Source organism: Aythya fuligula, chromosome Z (assembly GCF_009819795.1).
Source record: "Aythya fuligula isolate bAytFul2 chromosome Z, bAytFul2.pri, whole genome shotgun sequence".
In the NCBI taxonomy this organism is placed as follows: domain Eukaryota; kingdom Metazoa; phylum Chordata; class Aves; order Anseriformes; family Anatidae; genus Aythya; species Aythya fuligula.
The window spans coordinates 69,620,085-69,635,870 of NC_045593.1; the positions used below are offsets into that span (position 1 = coordinate 69,620,085).

Consider the following 15,786-nt stretch of genomic DNA (forward strand, 5'->3'; position numbering starts at 1 on the left):
GACACCCCAGCGCTGTTAGCAGTTTCTCTTCTGTTTTGTCTCAGCCTTGCTCCACGTGTGCATGCACTGAGGGCCATGCCCTCCAGTCATACTGCCAGCCAGGCGTTTTTGGTGCTGCCTGTCTGAGCTCTGGGGGAAGCAGGAATATCTGCACGGCCTCTGCAGACCCGCACCCCAGAGCTGGCTTATCCTCACGGGCCCTGCGCCACTTCCCTTCTGCTCCACAAACTCTGGGGCTCCTCAACCTACGTGCTCCGGTCACAAAATGCCAGCTGGGCCCAGAGGTAAGCACCAGTAAATCCTGTGGTGTTCTGAGCAGAGGTTACCTCTGCACCAAGTGCCCGAGGATAATTTGTGTTGCCACAGCCAACTGTTGTGGCTGGAAACAAGAGTTCGACCTGCTTGCACAGCCCAGTAGCTCCATCTGCCCGTGCTGGCACCTGTGAACAGAACGGGTTTCTTTCCACAACACAGTTAGCTGTACACACATCACTACTTTTTAAATGAAGCCTCCTAAAACGGGAGATACCAGCTCCAGCCTCGAAAGTAACAGTTCAGATTTTTATTTATTTATTGTCCCAGAACGTGCAGTTAATCCATAGATCCATTGCAGGACCTCGGGGTCACCACATTTATATGTTTCTGAGGGTACCAACTGTTGGGAGGGTGGCCAAATGCACAGAAATCCGTTGCTGGCTCCCAAAGTCCCTGAGTAGACGCTGGGAAGCTTCCCTTGTCCCCCCCCTTGCTGGCCCTGGTGGCATTGGGCTGGAAGGATCTGTGGCCTGAGCCACCATTACCTTCATGTGCTGCAGCTGAAGCCCGTGACTGCAGAAGGGTTGGTGCAGAGCAAAGCCACTTGATCCACTCCTGCGTCCCAGCCTGCTGCCCGGGAGAGAGGCAAGCCCAGGAGGTTGTTCTGTGCCGAGTTAATGTTTATCCCAAGCTCGGGCTTCCCTTCGGGGAGAGGACAGAGCAGAGGGACAAGGCATTGCCTGTGAGGGAGCAACAACGCCCTGCTGCAGGAGCTGCCCTCAGCGCGCTGGGCTCTCTGCCCCCTTCCCTTCCCTTCCCTTCCCTTCCCTTCCCTTCCCTTCCCTTCCCTTCCCTTCCCTTCCCTTCCCTTCCCTTCCCTTCCCATTTCCCACTGCTCTGGCCTCCCTTGCAGAACATCAGCTCGCCCTGGCCTGGGGAAGTGTCAGGTGCCAGAAGACAAACCTCTTTCCCACAGCGGGGCCACAGTGGTGGAGCTGACGTAACTTAATCCCCTCAGAGGTAATTTCAGCCCTTTCCTGGAGTTCAGTCACAGGCTGCGGGCCACACTTCGAGGCTCAGTTATGAAACTACCCCTGTGCACTGCCCGCCCAGCCCCAGGAGCTCTGCAGAGAGGGAAGCAGCACAGCCGGTCACTTTTGGGGTGAGGGGTCCCCTGTCCCACCGCAGCCAGCGAGACCAAGTTCCCATTTCTCCTTGTTATTCACCAGTAGCTTCCTGCCAGCTGCGAAGGCTCACCTTGAGCTCCCCAAAAGTTCCCTGGTGAGTCAGTATCTGCTCAGGTGTTAGGCTTTAATTTAGTAACGCAAACCTCCTTGTTGGTGCCTTCTGGTGCCAAGGTGGTAGGAAGCTTTGAGATAGTGGCAACGTCCAAGGACGTTACAAGAGGACAACAAGTGCTGTCTGAGGGTGCTCTTTGCCACCAGCCACCTCTGTCAGTGGCCAGGCCCTAGCTGACAGCCTGCTGAGAGGTCCCAGAACAGAAGATGGAGAGCAAAGACACCGCTGTACAGTCCCTGCTGTGCAGGCACAGGCTGCAAAGGGGAGGGGGCTGCGAAACCCATCCCTTTGTTGGCACCCAAACTAGCTCTGAGGAATCGAAGGAGGTAAAAGCGTGAGAGCTCGTGGGTTTGGATAAAAACAGCTCGACAGGTAAAGCAGAAGCTGTGCGTGCAAGGAAAGCAAAGCGAGGAATCTGTTCACTGCTTCCCCTGGCAGGCAGGTGTCAGCCCCTCCCAGGAGAGCAGGGCCCGTTCCCTTCCAGCCTAGACAATCCTGTGGCTCTGTGAGCAGCAGTGTGGCCAGCAGGGCTAGGGAGGTGATCGTCCCCCTGTACTCGGCTCTGGTGAGGCCGCACCTCGAGTACTGTGTTCAGTTTTGGGCCCCTCACTACAAGAAAGACATCGAGGTGCTCGAGCGGGTGCAGAGAAGGGCGACAAAGCTGGTGAGGGGCCTGGAGAACAAGTCCTACGAGGAGCGGCTGAGGGAGCTGGGCTTGTTCAGCCTGGAGAAAAGGAGGCTCAGGGGCGACCTTATCGCTCTTTATAAGTACATTAAGGGAGGCTGTAGTGAGGTGGGGGTTAGTCTATTCTCCCATGTGCCTGGTGACAGGATGAGGGGGAATGGGCTTAAGTTGAGCCAGGGGAGTTTTAGGTTAGATGTTAGGAAGAACTTCTTTACCAAAAGGGTTGTGAGGCATTGGAACAGGCTGCCCAGGGAAGTGGTGGAGTCACCATCCCTGGAAGTCTTCAAAAGACGTTTAGATGTAGAGCATAGGGATATGGTTTAGTGGGGACTGCTAGCGTTAGGTCAGAGGTTGGACTCGATGATCTTGAGGTCTCTTCCAACCTAGAAATTCTGTGATTGCTCCTGACAGCTCCTGGGGCAGACAAACACCCTGCGGGGCTCCGGCGGCCCCCCCGTGCCCCTGCCCTGCCCGGTGCTTCCCCTGCACCCCCGGGGGAGCTGCCCCAGCCCCGGCTCCGCCGGGCACCCAGGGGTGCGGCGCGGGGGGCGGGCCGGGGCGGGACTGCTCGGCTCGGCACGGCTCGGCACGGCTCGGCACGGCTCCCATGTGCACAGCCTGCGGGCTGCCCGACCCCCGGCCGGCAGCGGCGAGGTAGGACACCCGGCTGGGGTGGGCTGTGGGGCCGGGACACGCGTGGGGAGGGCGCGCCCCGGCACCTGCAGCATCCCCCCGGCTCCCCCCGCCCCGGCACCCACGCGGGGGGAACGGGGACACGGGTGTGGGGAGCATCGCGTGGGGTTGGGGAGGGGGGTTTCGGGGAGGGTGCGGCCCCACCCGGCTTTGTGCGGAGCCGTGGCTTTGTGCTGGGGTCGGGGGGTTTGGGGTGGGAGCCCGCAGGGCAGGGTGACAGCCGGGCTGCCGGCGCTGGGGGCTGCCCCGAGCCGTGGGGAGGGTTTTGGTGGCGAGGCTGAACTGGAAGAGGGAGGAGGAGGAGGAGGAGGCAGGCTGGGGTGTGCAGCGCCCTGCAAACAGGTCCCCCCCGCCGGGCAGCGCCTCGCCGAGCATCCCCCGCGGGGAGCGGTGCCCTCCCGGCTGTGCCCGGCCCCCTGACAGCCCCCTGCAGCCCCCCTAAAGAGGGTTCCCCGGGGCACCCAGCGCTGGGTGCTGTAGGGAAGGGGTTTCTGCAGAGGTCTCAGGCAGCCCTTGCGAGGGTGGGTTGGGTGTTGGCCGCCTTTTGCCTTCCCCAGGCAGGCTCCCCGGAGGGTTAACAAAGGATGGGATCATCCTGCGTAGCCCTGTTGTTCCCTTTGTTCTGCCACCGGCTGTGCCCTCTTTGGAGAGCCCTGATCCCTTGCGGTTTGATCGGAGATAGGGAGTGACTCATGGAGACACGCAGGGTGTTCATGTTTTCGTGTCTGCCTTTCAGGAAACTAAAGCAAGGCTTCAGGAGGCGAGATAGAGGTGTGAGCTGATCGCCCCGGAGAGACAAGGCGAGAAGGAGGTGCTTCCGTCGGTGCCGAGGCTGTTTGCTGGCTTAGCATCATTGCAGACGAGCTGTTACTCCACCAGCGAGGGCTGTTTCACCTTCGTTCAACCCATCAGGCCACAGCAGCAATTCAAGCCCCATCTGCTTGGATTCATCATCTGCCTCTGCCCGGGGAAACTGGAGGCGCAGGTACCCACGGGCATTTGGACAAAGAGCCAGACAGCCCCGCCGCCTGCGCCAGGGCTCTGCCTCGGGCTCCTCCTGCCCTCCTCTCCCGGCAGGCAGAGCAGCCCCGTGTGCCTGTCCCTCTTGGTTTGTCCCCCTGAGAGCAGATTTACTGGGGGACATCGGACAGCGTTGCGAACTTCTCTGCGCCTGTTAAATTTGTTAACGAGTGGAGGGGGGGTGTCTGGCTCCGTGGCGGGTTTCTGGGGGCTTGTCTCCCTGTGAGTCTTGGCATGGGGGCTGCTGCTGGATCGTGGGGGCTGCACTGGGGCCACTGTCACTTCCCTGTAGGATTTCGGGGCTGCCTGGTGCCTGGGTGCTGCCCGATGGGCCGCAGGGGGGGTGTAGGCAGAGACCTGAAGGCCTTGGGAAACGCCTGGAAGGGAAGGTGATGCTCAGCAGTGAGGCACGGCTGCCTCACTAAGGTGGATTTCGTGCTGTGTGTTGCATTGTGTGCTCCTCTGGTGTTTTTGTGTCACCTGCCCAGCCTGGTGGGCTCTGCTTTCCGCAGCAGGGACTTTGTGAGGGGGGGGACCCTCATGGGATGTGGCACGGTGACAGAAGTGTGCCTCGTACAAGAAATGGGGCAGAGGGATACCATCCCAGGACAGCTGCCCCCGGCAGCCCAGGCCCGATGCTCCACTCGAGCACCTCAGGGCACGAGGCAGGGCCGCAGGCGGCCTGCTGCTCCTCTGCCATGCCACAGAGAGGCCGTGGCGAGGAGATTTCTCCTCTTTCTGGCTCCCCACAGGTGCAGCGTGGCTGCAGAGAGCTGGCTGGGGCAGGCAATTAGGCCGGCGCGCCTTCTGCCCCTCCATGGATGCAACAGGAAAGATCATCCTGGAGGCTGCGAGGGCCGTGGGGGTGCTGACACACACCGGGCTACTCAGGCTCACGAGCGGGAGCCAAACTGGCCTAGTATTTCCAGGGATTTCCCCTGTGCGGTATGACAGGCTTGCCAGCAGTCCTTCGTTTGGAAAATACGCCCTGCAGGGCTGTCTCCGGGTGATGCTGACGCTGACTGTTCCCAAGGCGCTTTGAATAGGACTTTCTGACCCTCAGCCAGGCACAGCTCTTTCTAAAGGGCCGGGACGTACCCGCAGCAGGAACACCTTGCAGCTCCCAGCCCTGTTCCCCCTCTCCCTCCTGAGCAGCTTTATTTCACACCGCACAGCCCAAAGCCAGGCCTCTCGGTCCATCCCTCTCCCCCTGCAGCATCCTTTTGGCCCTGTTTTGCACAAGGGTTTTTCCTGGGGCTGGAGGGTTGCCGTGCTCTTTGTCTCTGTGCCAGGAAGCACGGAGGCTCCCAGGTGCAAGGAGGTGTCCTTCTGCTCAGCGCCGTGTCTGCACTGCCTCCCTCCCCTCGGTGGGACAAAGTCACGGAGGGGGGATTATAAGGAAGGAGAAGCAGCAGAAACTCGCGGCGTCTGTGGTATTTTTATGGCCGACTTCGAGGCAAAGTCCAGGGAACCTGATTAGATAACTCCCAGGGAAGCAGGGGAGGCCGAACTCCGTCCTGCTCCTGCCGCAGGAGGCAGCACCAGGGGAGAGGCTCTCCCAGGAAGAGGAGGCGAGCCAAGGCCGCCGGGTCAGGGTTACACCTGTGAAAGCGAATACGAGATCAGCCTCCTGGCTGACAGTTGGAAAAAAGGGCGCAGGCAGGAGCCAAGTACAGGGCCTAATCCCAAGAGCAGAAATTAGGCAGTCCTGGCTCTACACACACCGTGGTTTTTACACTCCGTGCTCCATGTCATGGTGCAGAGGGCTGAAACCCTCCCCGGCAGGGTCAGAGAGCTTTGGATGCCGTCATGGCTTTTAGGTGAGCCAGATGAGCACCTTTTTCTGACCTTGCCCTCGCTGTGGGTTGGCACACGGGTGATGCAGCAGGTGAATCTGGAGCATCTCCAAGCATGGGACAGGCGTGGCAGATCTCCCCTGAAGCTGTCTGTCCTGCTCCAGCCACACCCGGGGCTAATGTGGCCACAGAGCATGTTTGCCCATCTGCCCAAAGCACCCTTGAACCACTGCTTCCCGTGAGTCAAACCCAAAAAAAACACAAACCCTTAGGAAAGTGTAGCTGCCTTTGTGCCTGAGCTGCTGGCACAGCTGCTGTGCTCCTTTCTAAGGAACCTCATATTGATGTTGTTGGAAACGCTGTCTGGTGACACGGAAGATGTCAGGAAGGACCGATATTCCCTGTCATCCTCTGGTTTCTTCCATTCGATCTGCCCCCTGAAAGGAGCCTGTGCTGGCAACAAAATTGCAGGGTAATAGGCACAGAAAACCCAGACGGCTCTTTAATTGCAGTAGACGGATAGAAGAAGTCAAAGATTGTCTTGCTAACGTCTACTTAAATGTAATTAGTTTGCATTATTTTCCTCTGCCATTTTCTCTAATTTAATTTGAATACCAAAATACATACACAGAGGAACAAAAACAAAATCAGAATAGCATTGCTTCAAGTTCCTGTTCTCATAACATCTGGCTCCTCCTATGCATAGAGGCTTTTTTCCTCACAGTCAGGGAGGATCATAGCCTCTCACCTCACCCCTCCCACTCTGGTCGTGGTGGTGGCTCATGTTTCTCTTCGAATTTGCAGAGGTCTTGATGTCAGTAATTGATGCCTGAAGTCTTAATTGAAAAGATTGATTTTGCTAATGATAGCCTGGCATCTGACGTCTTCCACAGAAATCAATAGGAGTTTCAGTGCCTCACAGTTTTAGAAATCATGGCACTTGTTTAAAGGCTTAGCCAGGGTCTGAAGGGCTTGGCTTTATGGCCCCTCACATCTATTTGAGACTTGTGCCACCTGCCATACATTAAGCCTTGTGCAATAGCTATGGGTCTGGTGCAGCCTGCCAAGCAAACAAATTCCCCAAACGAGCAATCCCAGCCCACCCCCTCACTGAGAGGGGTAAATCCTCAGGTGGAAAGTCAACGCTTTCCTCTTTACTGGCATCCAGGTTGTGTTTTGGTGAGCTCTGGGTTTGTGTGGAGAGTAAAAGACCTCAGAAATCTCATGTATCTTTTTAGATAACAGATTCTTCAATCTGATTGACAAACCAGAACAAGATCCAGTAGCTGGAGGCAGAAGTTATTATTTGGAAAAAACGAGAGCTAGTTGTGTTTTCAGCAGCAGAGGGGGCGAATCACAGGGAGAGCTTTACAGGATGATAGATAGCTAGCAACTTGAACAAGGTGATTTTCTAAATAATGCCATCCAGCACAGACAGCAGCATTCTCTGGAAGTAGGCGACATCCTGCAGAGGTCACACTCAGGCCAGAGTTATTAGCTGGACAGGAATGGCTACAAGGGTATTTTGCTTGCTTGTAGCACCTCCACCTTTTGAGATTTTCAGAACACACCTGGACATGGCCCTGAGCAACCTGACCTGATGCAGGGGCTTAGAGCTGGGCTAGGGACCCTCAGAAGTCTCTAGCAGCCTAAATTTGTCTGTGGCTCTGTGAGGACAGTAAAATAAAAATAAAATAATAATAATAATAAAAGGAAATGCTATTAGGAAGCAAAGATCCAAGGAGTTAAACCAGGAAAACCCATACTGGGTCCCTATCTCCTATGCATCCTTCTAAGTGTATTGCTATGTGTTGAACTTGAGAGAGTGGCTGCAATCCCTAAATTTCTGCCACAGCACATGCATCTGCTTGTGGGTCTTTCTGCTGGATGGAGGCAAAAATATCAAAGGGTGTCTGTCCTTGGGAACATTGTGGTCATCCATTCTTTGAAACGTTTCAAAGAATGTTTCAATAAACCTCTTCTTGCTGCTCGTTTGGGGAGTCTCTTAGTGCTGAGCACTTGCTTTTAGTGCCCAGCCCTTTGTGGGCTGTTAGTGGAAGAGGACTTCTTAAGCTTAATCAAGAGCAGGTCTTTTTGATGTGTAAAGAGGGAACTGAAGCAGCAATTTCTTTACCTTCTCTTTCTTCCCATTCTGAGAAGTCAGTGAAACTGAAATCATTATCTTGTGCACAGTTTTGTCTATTTCTGAGGAGTTTTCAGGTGTCATACCTGTTCTTCCTTCCCTGAAAGTATGACTTGCAACATGAACTCTTTTTTTTGTAACTTCAAGACAGCTTGTGACTTATGTATTTAAATAGTATAGCAGTGTTTATACTCTTGTTCCTGCCTGTCTTGCAGTCAGGCTCAGCTGTGAGGGTTTGGAAGTTGTGGTCTCTGCCTGCCTGTGCTGTGGGGCTCTGCTGTCACTGACCACCGACAGCACGGGCAGATGATTGCACGGTGTCTTTTGGTATGTATGTCTGGAAATGTGCAAGTGCCTTAAACTCCTGAAGAAAAACAAATCTTCCAAAGGAATTTTGGAATTTCTTTCTAAATTCTGAGCTCTGTCTAAAATCCCTCCCCTTTCTTTACTGCCATATCTGCCTGTGTCATTGCCTGCTCTCCTACCTGTGCCTGGAGTTCCCTGGCATTGCAGGGCACCCTGCGTGTCCCACCTGCAGCCCTCAGGCCTGCTCAGGTACCTCTCTATGGGGCTGTTCCTGCTTGGTGTTGTCTCTCTCTGAGCAGACGTGGGGACTGGACTCTCTTCTGGCTTTGAGCAGGCTGCAGAAGTTTCCTGGAGCCTGAAGACTTTCTGTGGTGCTGAATAGCCTGAGAACACAGACACAGTTCCATGAGTGCATTGAAGTCGCCCAGGGAACACTGCATACCCCGTCAGGTACAGCGTTGCCCAGTGTGTCCTACCCAGTGTTTTTCTTCTCACTCTTCTTTACACAGACAGCCTTTGTTTCTGCTGCCTAAGGAAGCAAAATGGAATGGAAATCACATTCCAAGCTGCCTGGTCTGCATTATATCAGAAGTTCAAATGCTGCTTTAATTCACAGCCAGACTTCAAGGGCTGTGCAACCTTTCCTTTCCTTTTTTTTTTTTTTTTTTTTCTTTTTTTCTTTTTTTTTTTTTTCTTTCTTACTGGCACTTTGAAATGATCAAATGATCAAATACTGTCTGGATACACCTACTGTGCAGCCGTGTCATGAATGCCTCATGCAACGCTAGGTTTCTGCAAGCTCATTGAGGACGGAGTAGTGCAGGAGAAAAGGCAGCACTGGGACAGCTGTTTACCTTGGAAAAGGTATGCCTGAGGAGGGATATGAAATGTGGCCTTTGACATATGGTAGGATGATGGGATGGAGAATTCAGATAGGGAGCGATTGTTCCTCTGTTTATCACTGCCCAGGAACTACAGGATACAGATAAACACTGGGACTCATTGACACAGGATGTTGAGGATGTGGTTCAAGAAAAGCCATTAGATGAATCTGCAGGCGGAAAATCCATTAGGGCTGGCTAAACAGACAGATAAGCCTTTGGCTCAAAAAATCCCTAAGGCACAGATGCCCAGAGCTGACTCAAAGGCAGAGAAAAGATTGTTGGTATGGATATCAGTTAAGCTGGAGAAATAGTCTGGTTTCGAAAGCAGCAGCAGTAGAGAGAGAGAGAGGAAGCCTGTAGGGTGGAGCTCAGCTGGAGTGTGGACATTGTGCTCGGGGTGCTCCTCAGCTGGGAGGGCTGGAGAAAGGTGGTGCAGGAGGACAGAGCTGGAAAATGGCTAGAACTGGTGCCAGGGGAGATGTTCAAAGAGCTGGGCACAGGCAGGAGCGAAGCATGTAGGAAATAAACTGCTATATGGGAAGAGAGGCTGGTCTTCACTGCTGATAGATGGGAGCTGTGGAGAGGGGACTGGTCACAGAGGAGAGCAGTGGCTGGGTGGTGATGCTGAAGGAAGTGATCAGAGGTGGAGTTACACCCAAAAACAATGTCAAAGAGAGCATTACCTGGAGGAGAGGAGGTCAAGAAAACAGTCATCTGAAGATGGGCACGGCTGAAGGGCAAACAGAGAGGTGTGTGTGGAAAAGCGTGCAGTGACTGAGCTCACCTAGGTCATCTCTGTGTTAACTGCAGCCACATCTACAGTACAAGAGAAGTAGACCTGTGGCATGAAACAGGTGGTTCCAGGACTTCATACCCATAGGAACTTTGAAAGCTTTAATTTCACAGTTTACCCCATCAACAGATGGAGTTGTGATCCTGGAACACCCTTAGTTTCATCCAGAGTGCATCTTGTCTGCATGCTGCAAGACTGCTTTGCAATGCAAGCTGGAGTGTGGTAAATGGCAGTGATGAGGAGATTTGCTTCAGAAGTGTGCTCTCTGTCTGAACCAAACACTGCTCATGCACCTGCTCTGATGGATCAGGCTCAGAGTAATGCCCCTGTTTTCCCAGGCACTGTGCATTTGCCAAGCCCAGTGGGTGAGTGAATGGGCACAGCATCTCATTTCTCTGGCAGGGAAAACATAGGTAGCCCTCATACTTAGCCAGCATAAATCAAAGCTGGAGTAAGAGCTGAAAAGAGCTAAAATGGACTGGCTACTTCTGCTCCTGATGGTGAATTGATTTTCAGACTTGAGATGTGGCAGAAGAGAGCCTTTGCATCTGTTACACCCGCCTTTGCCACGCACTCTTACTGGCTTGCCATGCCTCAGATAAATGGGTCCTACTGTTAGGGAGCTCAAAAGTGGGTGAGGAATTTTCCAGAGAACAGAGAGATGTCAATTTTGATTTAATCAGTCAAAGAGAAAAGCCTCAACTGAATTATATATGTTTATATATATATATATATATATATAATATACCCTATATATAAAATGTATATGATTTATTTTATAGCTATATACATATATAAATATATAAAATATATAAATAACTGTATAAAATAAATATATATAAACATATATATTATATTTCGATTTATTCAGACAACAAAGAGAGAAGCCTCAACTGGAATAATAAATCAATTCCACAGGTACTATGTGTGTGTGGGAGAGCTCCCCCCACTTCTTTTTTCTTTGGCACCCTGAATGTTTTTCTATGCAGATGATGCTGTAAGGAAGGGGGAAGAACTCTGCACCTCTGGGCTTCAGAGAAGACCTCTGATGCTGCTGGCTGCCTTTCAAAGAACAAGATCCTGCTGTCATCGCTCCCAGAGGGGCAGGGAATGTTTCCCTTTGCTGCTGGCTTATGACTTGGAAATCTATGGCAGGTTTTTTTTTCTATTCCATTAGGTACCTGTGTTTGTTGCTGCCAAAAACTGATTTACCAATAGTAGAATATAGTAGTATACAACTCCTGGAGGAGTTACAGAGCCAAACTGTTCTTGCAGTGACCGTGTAACAAGAAGAAAAGGATGCTGGCTGCAGCTGGAGGGAAGTAGGTCAGACACTTGAGAAGGCTTATTTCTCAGGATGGTGGTGCAGCCTTGGGACCAGGCAGGTGGGACCTTTTGTCCTTGGATGATTTCACATCTGCCCTAATTTAGGGCTGTGGGCAGGTTTGCTGTGAGGCTGGATTGGGGACTCCCAGAGGGCAGGCCCTGTAGGCTGTCCCCTTGCCTTTCTGCTTCTGCTTTCCTTGTGTGCCAGGCTGCAGTAACTCTCCTGAGCCCTCCTGCCTTCCAGTAAGGGCTGCGTTTTCAGACATTCATCTGAAGTGTGTAGCCTCCAAGCCCCCCCCCAGAACTCAGGAGAAACATCTGCACTTGCATTTCCCCTGCCTCACTATCCCACTGGCCGCTTCATGCTTCCTCATCCATCCCGGCCCTAGTGGCACCCACGGCTCTTTGGCTAGGCAGAACAGATTTGGGAAGGTCTCTAACCTCTGGGACTCCTTTAGGCACTAACCAAGGCCTTGGCATTCCCTGAAGGTGGCCAAATCCCCCAAACCAGTGATAGCTTTGCTGCTCAGACAACGTGGCAGGCTCCTGAGACCCGGCTGTGGCTTTTCAGTGGGGAACTGAGCTGTGGCTCCTGAAGCTCAGAGGCCGTCCCGGCCTTGGACAGCAGGAAGCTTCTTCCTGCGAAACAGAAGAGCAAGGGCACAGTGTTCGGGTTTCAGGAGAAACTGCTGAGCTTGCAGAAGGTCAGGTGATGAGTTTTTCAAGGCTGCCTTTCTGCCAAGAAATGTGGCAACGTCTCTTAAAGTTCGTGCGTTTCATCACTTCCTCTTTGCGCTGAGTTTTTCTTTTTGGTGGGGGTGAGGGGGCTTGGAGTTTTTATTGCTCTTCGAAACGGGGTTGTTGTATTTGCTTTTCTTTCGTAACAGAGCAGGTTCTTGCCAGGGTAGAAAAGCTCTGTGAGGTGGAATTTGCCCTCTCATTGAATTCAGCAGCACATTAGTACTCACAAGGAAGTTGATAAGCAATAATATTTTCTTTGCTGCCCAGGTAACCAGCAAAGTGAAAGAGGGTATTGTCTCTGGAGAATGCAGGCAAGTTGGCTTTATCTTTCTGGTGGAGTACACAGGCTATCTTGGTGGATGGAGCTGAACCAGGGGAAGGAGGGGCTCCCTCTCCCAAGAGGCTGGGCTGGCCCCCTCCTCTGCCTCGCTCAGCTCACCTCCTGCCCTTCCTGGGAGCTCCGATAAGCGCAATGAAAAGGAGCTGAGTTTCGGGGTCACTGTGGTTCTTAGGGAACGTGTTCACCGGCCCCATTTGTCTCCACAGTGCCTCATCTTTCCTGTCAGAGCTTTCAGGGTAGGGGCACCACGTGCAGCAAACGTGGGACTTCTGGTGAAGGGGGAGGTCGATCAATGGAGCAGAAGTGTCCTCTTGCTCTTCAGAGGGTGGGCCCCGGTCTTCAGCGTGGTTTCTGACTGTCATTGGCTTAAAAATATCCGTGAAACAACTTCTCCCGTGGCCTGGGGGAATTCATGTGCAGCTCCCCGTGCCTGGGTGCGAGGAGCGAGCTGCCGGGGCGTGGAGCTCCAGGCGCCGCTGGCAGCAGGGTGGCAGCGACGGGGCCACCGGGTGAATCATATCATTGCTCAGGCTAGAAGAGATGCTTGTCTGTAGTCATTTCTGGGAAGTCCAGGACCTTTCAACAGTCCCTCTGCGGCAATTCCCAGCCCTGTGGCCTCCTGTGCAAGCTGCAGGCCGCATGGCCTGCCCTGTGCCTCTCCATGGCCTCGAGGTGAACACAGCCCCTTGTGGACCTGGGCGAAGGCAAATGTCGACTTCTGCACCTGGTTTGCAGCAGCTCCCTGGAGCAGTGGGGGCTGTTCTTCATGACATGGCTTCTCTTTACAATGTGCTGGGGGATCCTACCCAAAACAGCCTGAGCTTTCTTGTGGCAGCCTCCTGCTGGCTGCCTGAGGCTGTGGTTGCCCCGGTAGTTTTCCTTTTTTCTTGATTTCCTTCTTGCTCCTGGCCTCTGCCGCTAGCTGTGCTGGGATGACCCAGTTAAAAATAACCTGGCTGAGCTATTTCTGTGAGGCACATGTGCTCCCTTGCCCATCTCCCTGCTCTGCCAGCCTGATGGATGAGCACAGCCACGGAGTAATACCAGGTGGTGGGGATGTGGAAGCGCCGTGCCACCTTCGGGGAGCTCTTATCCTCGACCTTGCTGTGCATTTCTGCCTGCCTTGGGGAGTCCATTGGGGTTTCCACCGTGACTGAATATAAATGCAGCTGAAAGCTCACCCAGGAAGGCTGTGCTTGGGATTTTGCTGTCTCTACAGCGCATTATAGAGAATGGGTTTGTTTCACTCTTGGCAGCCCTAGCTCATCCCTGGCCATATGTGCTTAAAATTATTTTGAAGTCTGCAGTACTTGCTGTACCTCCTACCACGAATAAAATTTGCTCAGTGTGTATTTTGCTGAGTCTGAGGCTTTGGTTATGTCCCTGGCCCTTGGCAGACTGCCTGGGGCCCCTCACTGGAAAGATGCTCCGAGGTGAGGTGGCACCAGCCCTGAGTGTGTGTGCAGGGCTGCAGCGTGCTGCTGCTCTCCTCCTGTTCAGTATGGGACAAGCCTCTGTGAAATGTTTTCCTTCCCTGTTTCAGATGGATATTTTAGTTGGGCAGGTGGGCAAGGAAAATTGTTGGAACCCCCTTCTTGTGGTCCATGCAGATGATGCCTCCTCCCAGGGACATGAGTGAGAGCTGGTGTCCTGCCCTGGCCGGCGGGCACCAGAAGCACGGGGCAGGAGGGCCTTCTCCTGGGGCAGCTCTACTCAGCAGGGCTCTGCTCAGCTGGAGGAGGGCTCAGGCCTCACTGTTTTGTGAATGAGGAAACAGCTCACTTCCTTCTTGAGTAACTTCTTCACCCTCCACTTCATGGCCTCTGTGTTTGTGCAATGTTTATACTACAGGCAGAAGTGTTTTTTTCAGACCCAGGTTTCCAGGGCACTATACTTAAGTACTTTTTGCCACATGGCAGAGCTGCTAATATTTTTGCAGGGTTATTTGGAGCTGGATTTTCCAAAGAAAGATGTGCATCTCTGGCGTGCAGTCTCCTCTGGGATCTTGCTAGCTGTTGTCCCTTTGTCCCACCATCACCACCTCCACAGACCCTAACCCACCCACACCAGCATTAAGTCCCCCCTTTAGCCTGCAGGCTGGAGGTGACAGAGAAGCAGGTCGCATGGCTCCTGGTGTGCTCCTGGGGAGAAGGGACCCTTGTGCTCCCACAGAAGACCGATGCTCAAGCTGGTGCTAGGGATGGACACATATAAAACACTGCTTTCTGTTGTCTGCTTTCCCTCTGACAATCCAGGGGTTTGCAGGGATGGCTGAGGGGTGCTTTGGAGAAGGTTTTTTGCCAGCATCAGGGAAGGGTATTTTGATCATGGGGCTGCTTTATTTTGATAAGGAGAGGCATGCTGTGCATGCACTGTGTGGCTGGCAGAGATGGAGAGGGAGCTCGGGCAGGCTGCAGCCAGTGAGCTGCTGCATTTTGAGGCAGTGGGGAGCATGGGTGGTTCTCCAAAAGTGCACCGAACCCTTAATCTGAGCCCTCTAACAGTGGGTGTGGATCCTGTAGGAACAAAAGGCAAAGAAGGGCAAGGCAATTGATAAAATCAGGGCCCCTCAGGATGGCTGATTTAGCGGCTGGTTCCCAGCTGGCTGGTTTAAAAGGCTTCCAGCTAGTGTGGCAGATAGGGTTGTTTTTCCTAGAGTATGCCTCTGAGCAGCTGTAAAAGGGTCCTGCTGCCTGACAGAAAGGCGTGCTGAAAGGTTTTTATTTGCTGCTGTGGATGGATTGGAGTACAGATGCTCTGGAGGATGTCCTGCATTATTCATGTGGTAGATACCTTTGCTAAAAGCTAATGCACAGCCCGGAGGCTGTGGGAAGTGGTACAGTCCTTTGTGTGGTTTTGTTGATTCACTGGAGAGCCTGGACTACTCTTGATTTTTTTTATTTTTTTTCCTGAATACTGAGATTGATAAAGCAAATCGAGGAATGTGAGATCACTTAGCTAATGGCTCTTCTCCTCCTTTCTTGTATACAAACAATTGCCATCCAATATAGCTTTTTTTTTTTTTTTTTTTTTTTTAATGCATTATTCATACAAAACTGCCTGCCAGACTGGTCCTGTTTGTGAGACTTCACCCGTAACTTGGTTTTCTTGTGGCACAGAACTTAAACTGCTTCCCCGAAGGGGCTCAAGTGTCTGAGGTGAGGTCTGCATGCCAAGACACGCTTTGAAAACCGAGCACTGCAGTGACGGAGCCCCACGCGGCGCTCTCTGCCAACGCAGATGCATTAGTTTCATCTGTGAAGGCTCCTGCTGGTGGGCCTGGATGCTGGGACACCCACCTCCAGCCACGGGACACAGCGTCTGCATTTCTGTGCTGGGGTGGAGGGACCTCAGGCAGGCCGTGGTCCTCCTTGTCGTAGGAAAAGGCACAGCTGTGGCCGTGAACCAGGAGGCGAGGGCCTTTCTGTCTGTGCTGCTCTCAGAGCAATAAATCCACAGCCCCTCAGCTTGTGGCTGTGTCCGAAGTGACACATACAGCTGGCAT

The 15,786-nt window shown here is 53.1% G+C and overlaps 1 protein-coding gene across 1 annotated transcript in view; it reads left to right on the plus strand.

The window, feature by feature from the left end:
- Window positions 1-2,828: 2,828 nt before the first annotated feature.
- Window positions 2,829-15,786, plus strand: part of CORO2A (coronin 2A) — a 46,010-nt gene continuing 33,052 nt past the window's right edge. The window contains exons 1-2 of the mRNA XM_032206276.1: window positions 2,829-2,893; window positions 3,669-3,917. The gene's annotated coding sequence lies outside the window, so the exon portion shown is untranslated. The remainder of the gene's footprint in view (window positions 2,894-3,668; window positions 3,918-15,786) is intronic.